This window comes from Carlito syrichta, unplaced genomic scaffold (genome assembly GCF_000164805.1).
Source record: "Carlito syrichta isolate Samal-C Ts95f unplaced genomic scaffold, Tarsius_syrichta-2.0.1 Scaffold309910, whole genome shotgun sequence".
Lineage (NCBI taxonomy): Eukaryota > Metazoa > Chordata > Mammalia > Primates > Tarsiidae > Carlito > Carlito syrichta.
In genome coordinates, this window is record NW_007254006.1 from 170,467 (window position 1) to 179,480 (window position 9,014).

A 9,014-nucleotide genomic window follows, 5' to 3' on the forward strand; every position below is an offset into this window, starting at 1 on the left:
AGCTCCCGGACTCGGACGGCGGGCGGGGATCGCGGGCCTGGGGGCTGGAGGGGACCCGGCCTCCCGCTTCCCTGTTCCGACGCCGCGACACCGCGAGCGAGCAGCCGGCCGGGAGCCCGGCGTTGTATTGCGATTGGCACTTTATGCTGACCATCGGTAACGGACATTTATCACTGGAGTTTTTTTTTTTTAACTATTAAATAAACGGTTATTTTACAGGCATTGCAGGATGGATACTTTCCCTCCCAAACGCAGGAAACCCGGCGGCGCCTCTTTGAGAGGAGCAGATTTCTCTGCTCCATTCCAATGTCCTAATCCTCCACCCATCGTATTAGGACGACAGGGCTGGGAAGGTGGAGACACCCCCTCTCCAGGTGTTTGTCTGCCTCTGCCTTACCACATAAAATATTTTCTTACTGTTCTCCGCCACCTCGGCAGTTTGGGCTCAGTGTTCCCACTCCTCATCTCTAAGGGGTTGTGAGTTTACAAAGAGCCCAAGTCTCTGGCGGTGAGAAACCCCAACATCTCAGAGTGCCGAGATCGCTTAGGGTCCATTAAGAGGACAAAATATCCCTCTCGCCATCCCCCCCCCCAACCCTCCACTAGCCTCTGGCTTTGTTTTGTGGTTGTAAGAACCCATCCTCACGGAGCCTCAGAGCAGTGCTGTCCCGGTTCCCCGTTCCTCCAGGTCCCAACACTTAACTGCTGATACAAAGTCATCATTGCCCAAAGCCCCAGACCTAGATCTCTCTCCTAAAAGATTCCCCAGATACAATTCTCTGGTTGGGGCTGTTCCCCTGCTCTGATCGCCACTCCACACCCGCTAGGATTCCCTATAGTTTTAAAGCCTTGTCAGGAATGGCGGGGGAGGGCGCCCCGGGGCGCTTAGGAAGAGAAATCTGGGTACGCCCTCCACTAATTGAATCGTCCCTGGGGCGTCTAGTTTCCCCACAATTAGAGACCCGGTTGCCAGGGCTCTCCTGCTTGGGGAGGGGCGGGGCTCCCCCGGCTCTAGCGCCGGGACCGCGGGATCGCGAGGGCCAAGTCCAGCGCGGCCTCCCGGGCTTCGGTGACCCGCGCTCAGCGGACGCGGTGACGATTTGAGCTGAGCTCCCCTGCAGCGGGGACCCAAATTCCCAAGCAGGATCCTGCGGGCTGAGAATGTGGTCGAAGCTTCAGGAGTTAAAACGCTCTTACCTTTCCCAGCCCCATCCCCACTTCCTGCAGGAGCGCCCCAGGCCCTGTGCTGACTAGAACCCGACGTCCCAGCATCCCAACTTGGCACCGAGGCTTGGCAGGGCCAGCGCGGATGAGCCCTGCCCTCTGCGATCAGAATCGCACTGCCCCCTGCTGGACAGACCTGGAGGGACGGCGCAGGATACATCTCGGTATCCTGCCCGCAACCCCGCGAAACAGCCACTCATATTTGTGTCTGGTCTCCAAACCTTGACTGACCCCAGGGCGCACTTTGAATGCATGGCAGAGCGCTGCCGAGTCTGTCTGAGGCATCTCCACCATCGGGGACCATCCTAATCCCTCTTCTACCCAGATTCGCAGAAGGGAATGAAAATTGGGGTCTCTGGGTGTGTGGAAGTAGAGTTTGTCTGCAGACTTGGGGTGTCGACGACCTGGGCCCAAACGGCATTTGTCATGGCATGGTCTGCACTTGGCCATGGTTTGTGCTAGGGCCAACTGCAGGGACCACGTCCCTTTATGAAGCCCCGCGAGGTTGGGGGTCGTGGTTGCTCCAAGACAGAGAGTGTGACGGTCTCTACACATACACAGCCGCTAAGGATGGCTTTGCTCACTTCTGAGGACCCGACGAAAGAGCGCCCTCCCTGGTCCCTTTACTCTTTCTGGGATTCTGTCGAGGAATTGATTAGGGCGGATCTCCCGCTCCCTGCCCCCATCCCTCCATCTCCCAAAACACAGAGAGTTTCTGCAGGTCGCAAGGTCCCAGGACATCATAAATGCTGGGAAGTAGGGGAGGTTTGCCAGCTATGTTAGTCCTTTCTAGCCCATCCCAGGGCTGTGAATTCCCGCCCTGCCCAGGGCCTGAAACTAAGACTTTGAATATCAAGTGTGCATTCTCGAAAGAATGGACTCCCGATGGAGAGTTTAATGAGGGGCAGGGATTGGGGCAGGGTGCTGCCCAGTGACACCCCATCCTCTCAGAATGCCTCTATTTGCTCCACGGACGGCTGCTGTCATCCCGGTGGACTCAGAGACCACTTCTTAGCATATAGCTCACCGTGCCGTCGGACCCCTCACTGGCCACAATTCCTAGGCGATGCGGTTGGTTGATGTTGGAAACTGGTGTCCCAGGTTCCTGCTCAAACTCAGTGTGGGTTCATAAAAAGCACAGTTGAGAGGGTTAGAAATGCTGTGTGGGTTTTCCTGTCTGCCCCAACTCTTTTTTGATAATCCCTAGAAAGTTCCAATTCCTTTTTTCTCTTCGCCTTCCTCCACCCTCCACAATAAGTTTCTCTGGTCAGAGTGGTTGTCTTGGGCTCCCAGCATAGCTGGGGCTGGGTTTCAGAAACGAACGATGCCGGCGGTGCTGACCAGCTGGAGTTTAGCTGGGGCCCTTCCCAAAGCCTGTAGGTCTGCGGTTTTTCTGCACGGGCTAGGGAGCTACCCGGCCTCGGCCTGACTTCTCGGTTGGATGCATAAAAGGCGCGAGAGCCCCTCATAGCAGCCTAGAGCTGCCAGGTACTCGCTCTGAAAAGAGATCAGGTGCGCCCTGCATGGTCTTCTCCCTAGGAGGAAGAGCTTCAGGTTCCATTCCCTCCTTCCAGAATTTGGCTAAAGGTTTGGGATACACTAAAGGGTGTTTTCCTGTGTACTTCCTTGCCGCGGGATTCATTGAACTTGGAGGGGGGAGGGACGCAGTAGGATAGGGTTCCTTGTGGTCACCTCAGCTCCAGGAACGTAGGACCTGCGCTCTCCCAAAGCCCCCTAAGATCTTGATGCCTGGAAACCCGGCTCAAAGGCGTTCGATTTCGTCTTCCAGAGCACTAAGGCGCTGTGACGTCACGGCCTCCCACCCCCGGCAGACACAGTGACGTCACACAGACCTCCCGCAAGAGCACAAGGGTTCCACCTTGTCTACAGCGGCTTTCCATTTACGTAGCTTTATTACCTCACAGACCGGCTCCGCCTAGAACGACGATACCCGCATTTCCCCGCCCAGTCCTGCGAATCCAGCCCATGGAGGCGCCACAAATCGGTTAGTCTCCACGGAAGGGTTGTCAGGTGTCCTGAGTGAAGGGAGGTGCCTGGTAATGTCCTCCTTCTGAATTTGGTGGCTTAGGATTGTCTCCCTGCCGGCAGGGTTTCAGGGCACCAGCCCAACGGCTGCATACTCATCCCGCCCATCTGGCTCCGCCCTCCCCCCGCCCTCTTCCCGCCGTCTTCCCGCCCTCCTCTCGGTCCACCACGCAAGCTCCTCTCCTCCTCCGCCCGCCTCTCCTTCGCGCATGCGTAGACGGACCTCTCCGGCTCCGGCTGCGGGCGCTGGAGCGCCGGGTGCTGCTGCGGTGTCCCGGCATCGCTGCCAGATTCTGCGTTCTCCCTCCGGGGATCACAAACTCAGGGAGACACTGGCACTGCGGGCGCATCCTGCCTTTGGCGTATGTGAGCGCTAGAGATGCAGACGAGGAAGAGCGTGGCTCTGAGTTAAAGTGGGCTGGAGATCCTGGAGTCCCTTGACTTTGAGTGTCCAGTCAACGCAGTGGTCCCACGGAGGTCCCTGGGATTCGAAACGGCAGAGAAGGTGCGACCGGTCCCTGCCTTAGGTCAAAAAGTCCGTTGCGATTCCCTCCCTCTCGGGTGAGATCTCTGAGGCAAAGGTGTCGGCCCCCACCCCGGCAGAACTTCCTGGTCTCTCACCCTACCTGTGCATCCCGACTTATCTGGGCCATCTGGGCCAGACTGGTGGTTGACCCGAGTTTGCATTGAACCTTCACGTGAGTGGCAGAGCAAAAATGAAAGGTTTTGTTTTATTTGAGGCGAGGAGTTAGAAGACCCAGTCCCAGTTTTTCCTGAGACCCGCAGGCTTTGCGCAAGTCCCCACGCCTCCATTCAGTTGATGCAGAGGTAAAAGTCAAACACATTTTGTCAATGTGCTCAAACACTGACCTCAAGAATGTATTATAGAACAACGTTGGCGTGTATAAAGTGCCATGTAAATGCTGATGATGACGATTAGAAATGCTTCTCCCAGCATTCTGAGCCTGCTTCTCAAGCTGCCTTCTTCTTAGCGGAGTCCACCGGATATCCATTTTATCATAAACCAGGGATCCTGAAATGGAATAAGAGAGGAAGATCACTTGAACTAGGAGTCTTCTTGAAACCCCAGAAAAAGCTATTTTCAACTCCATGGGGACCAATGGATTAATCAATCCACAAATTATCATGTTTGGTGGTGAAGATGTGTCAGAGCCCTATGTAAGAGCTCTACTCATCACTGCTTTGAGAAACCCAGAAAGTAAAAAACAACCCGGGACATACTGAGGTGTGGGGCTGCAGAAGGGGCCTGTGTATGTGGCAAGTGTGACTGCATGGATAGGTAGGTGCTCAAACACTGACCTGTAGAATGAAAGACCCTTGGTGACTTGTGCTTTCTTTGATTTGTGCTAGAACATCCTAGCCCAAAGATAAGGTGGTCACACAATGCTCTTACATGGAAACATTTCCAGGAATGTTCTTCCTCTTCAGTCATCCCAGTCCTGGCTGTTTTCTGCTATTCTCAGCCTTCTGTTTTTCTTTCTGGTCAGTGCTAGTTTCACCTCTGGTGATGAGAATATAGACAAGCCTAGAAAATTGGGATGGATGAATGAATGGAATGAGAGTTTTTGTTTCTCTTTTCCAAACACTGAGCTGGTTTTCAGCAGCTCAGCTGTCTCTGGAGATGTATAAAGCGTAATTAATTTATTTTAAATGTTTGGTTTGAACTCATTTGCTAGTGAGATAAGATAAGGAGTTTTTGTCATGACAAGGGCAGGGATGGATTGCTTTCTATCATTTGCAAGAGTGGTACCACTTGGAGCCTATAGGTAAATGGTGGCATGGGTGAAAAACTTTATAGGGGACATGAAAGAAAGTCAGTGGAGATGGAATGGGAGTGGCTAGAGTCTTTACCTCTCAAATAAACCAAGGGTGAAAAATGAGCTTCCAGAGATTTTAGGTCTTGCTTTGAGTATTGAGATTTACTTGGGAGGTTGGTCCATTTCTTATTAACCTGTGTCAAGATCTGAATGTCTTCAAGCAGTCAGAGCTCAGAATTGCTTCAGTATCTTACAGCACACATAGCATCTCCTGTAGGTATGCTGTAGGCCAAGAACCAGAGCAGGTGTGGTACTGTAGTCATCAGGAAAAATCTCTATGGGCTTGTCATTGGAGAGATTAGCCAACACTGAGATATTTGAGCAGGGACACTCTTAAGGTGGATGGAGAAACTAGAAAACTTCTTATTAACATTAGAGGGATCTATGTATTTCTAAGATCCATATTTTTAATTAAAAGTTTCATATCTTCGATATATTTTTTATTTCTTTGCCTGTTAATTCCTAACTTTGATACTTTAATGTGTACTAAAACAGCTACCATGATGGCAGGACTGTCTTTTTAAAATTTTAGTTCTACCAAATATATATACATATATAAATTATATATCACACATATATACATATATAACTGTTTAATCTATTTGCATTTATTGTGGAAACGTATATATTGCTATTAGCTTCTACTATCTCATTTTATGTTTCTAATTGTCCAACTATTTTGATGCCCATTCATGACTTTTTCTGATTAAAATGATAAGCTCTAGTTCAATTTTTTTAGTGGCTACTCTTAAATGTTTAACATGCTTATTTAGCTTAAAGTCTCAAATGAATCAGTAATATTACTCAGCTCCTTAATAACAAAATGAATAATTTAACTTTAGTTACAACTGACAAAATCCCAGTTTGTGTGTCACCCAGAATTCGTTAGTCTCTTCACCATCACCACCCTTCTCACCACTTCCAGGGTATGGCTCCTCACCCAAGGGGAATTAATTCCTTTGCCCTTTAGGTAGCTGCTGGGAATATTAGCTTAGCATAAGGTCAGCCTGCTCATGCTCATGTTTGTCAATCCTTGACAGTCAGCACTATTTAAGTGTGGTGGCTGGGACAATGGCATTGACTGGGGTTTTACCTCTATGGAAAGAGTGTGAGGCATTGCTAGGGCTTCTCCAGCCAAGAAGCCAAGCAAGAATAACTTTTATTGTCATAAGTATGTACTTAGTTGGGCAAAGGGAATTGTAAGTGCTGAAAGGGCATTGGATTGTGATACATTCCCTCCAAATTTTAATTTACTAATTGATTATTTTTGAGATTGGGTCTCATCGTGTTGCCTAAGCTGAACTCGAACTCCTAGGATCAAGCAACCCTCCTGCCTCCACATCCCCAAGTAGTTGGGAAGACAAGTACACATCACCAAGTCCAGTTTCCAAACATATATTTTAATTTAAACATTTCCAAATATATAGAAACAGTGAAATGATTTTATAGTGAGTAGCCAATTAACCACTATCTATACTCCACAATTTACATTTTATTATACTTTCTTTAGCACACATCCATGTATCAATTTATTATCCCCAATATTTATAAACAAAAATTTGCAATCATACAGAATAGCTGAAAGAACAGTACAATGCACACACTCAGGTCTTTCTCTGAGCCAATAATTGACAATGTTCTGTTAAATTTGTTTCCCTTTCATTCTTTCTCTCTGAACTAGTTGAAAGTTTGTTCCAGACTTTATCATATTTCATCCCTAAATACTTACACATCTCTTAGGAATAAAGACATTATTCTACCTAACCACATTATTATCACACTGGAAAAAATTAACAGTATTTTATATTATCTAATATGTTCAAATGTCCCATCTTATTTAATTATATCCAAATTTTCCAACCTTTTGTATTAAAAAAAAATCAGAATCCAATTAAGCTTTTCACATTGCATTAATCTTTAACATCTTTTAATCTGGAGCAGTTTTCTGTTTTAAAAGGCTTTTTATTTTGAAATAATTACAGATTTATAGAAAAGAGCAGATAGTACAGAGAAGTTCCATGTATTTTTCACCCAGTTTAATACAGTATCATTGATATTGATACAATGTGTGTGTGTAGCCACTGCAATCAAGATATAGAACTATTTTATGACCACAAAATCTACTATTGTCTACATTTTAGCAGTTTGAATAAAGTGTAAAATTCTGACCTTCTTTATCCTCCCTATTTATGTCATAATGGCCTTAAATGTTTCCTCTACACACATTGAGATTCACATTAGACAATGTTATGCTTTTTTGCTTTGACCATCAAACATAATTTAGAGAACTCAAGAGGACAGGGAAAGTTTATTGTATTTTGCCATGCTTTTGCCTTTTCTGTTGTTCTTTCTTCCTTCCTGATGTTCCAAATTTCCTTGTTTTTAACCACTTAATTTCCTGTTTTGAGAACTTTTTTTAAAGCCACTCTTTTTGGGTAGGTCTGCTGGTGACAAAGTCTTTTAGTCTTCCTTCATCTGAGAATATCTTTATTTTTCCTTCATTCCAGAAGGATAATTTCACCAAGAATTCTGGCCGAATAGTTATTTTCTTTTAGCACTCGAAAAATGTTGCTATTTCTTTTTGGCTTGCAGGGTTTGTGATGAGAAATCCACTGCCATTTGAAAGGTTTTCCTTCTATACATAAGGTGTCATTTCTTGCTGCTTTCAAGTTGTTTTCTTTGTCTTTAGTGTTTTAATTTTCAGAAGTTTGAGTATGATGCTTCTTGGTGTGGATTTCTCTGAGTTTATCCTTTTTGAGGTTTTTCCAGATTTTTTTTGAGTTGGAATCTTACTCTGTGCCTAGGCTAGAGTGCAGTAGCATGCTCACGGCCATCACAGCCTCTACCTGTTGGTCTCAGGTGATCCTTCCTCATCACCCTTCCAAGTAGCTGGAACTACAGGCACATGCCACCATGCCTGGCTAAGATTTTTAAATCTGTAGGTTTATGCCTTTTCCTGTATCTGAAACATTTTCAGCCATTATTTATTTCTTCAGATACTTTTCCAGCTCCACTTTCTTTCTCTTCTACTTCTAGTCTCCAATGATATACATATTAGAATGCCATATTCCCACAGGTTTCTGAGGTTCTGTTCATTTTTTTTAGTCTATTTTCTCTCTGTCGAGATTGGGTAATTTCTATTTCTATTGTTCTATCACCTAGTTCACTGATTCTTCTGTCTCCTCTATTGGGTTTTTGTGAACATTTCAATAATTGTATTTTTTAAGTTTTGAAATGTTTGGGTCTTTTTTATGTGTTCTATTTTTTATTAAGTTTTTTTTTTTTTTTTTGAGGCAAGGTCTCCCTCTGTTGCCCAGGCTGAAGGGGAATGGGGTGATCATAGTTCACTGAAGCCCAGAACTACTGGGCTCAAGTGATACTCCCATATCAGCCTCTCAGAGTGCTGGAATTTCAGGCATAAGATACCATGCTTTGCCTGTTGAGACTTTTTGTTTTAAGCATATCGAAAAATTAAAATAATTTTATAGTGAATAACCAATTACCCACTATTGATATTCCACAATTAACATTTTATTATACTTGCCTTGTCACACATCCATCAATTTGTTAGTTCAAGTTTTTAAAAACAAAAATTTGCAACCATATAGAATAACTGAAATACGAGTACAATTTTTATTAATAGTACAATTGCTAATTAAAGCATTTTTATGATGGCTGCTTTAAAATTCTTGTCAAAAATTCTAACATCTATGTCATCTTGATATTGGTGTCTATGGATTATCTTTTCTCTTTCAAGTTAAGATTTGCCTGTTTCTTGTTGGCACATGATTTTTTAAATCATATTTTTGAATTTCTGGTATTTTGTTATGAGACTCTGGATTTTATTTAAATCTGTTTTAGCAAGTCTCCTCTGACACTGTACTGGAGAAAGGGGGACAAAGGAAG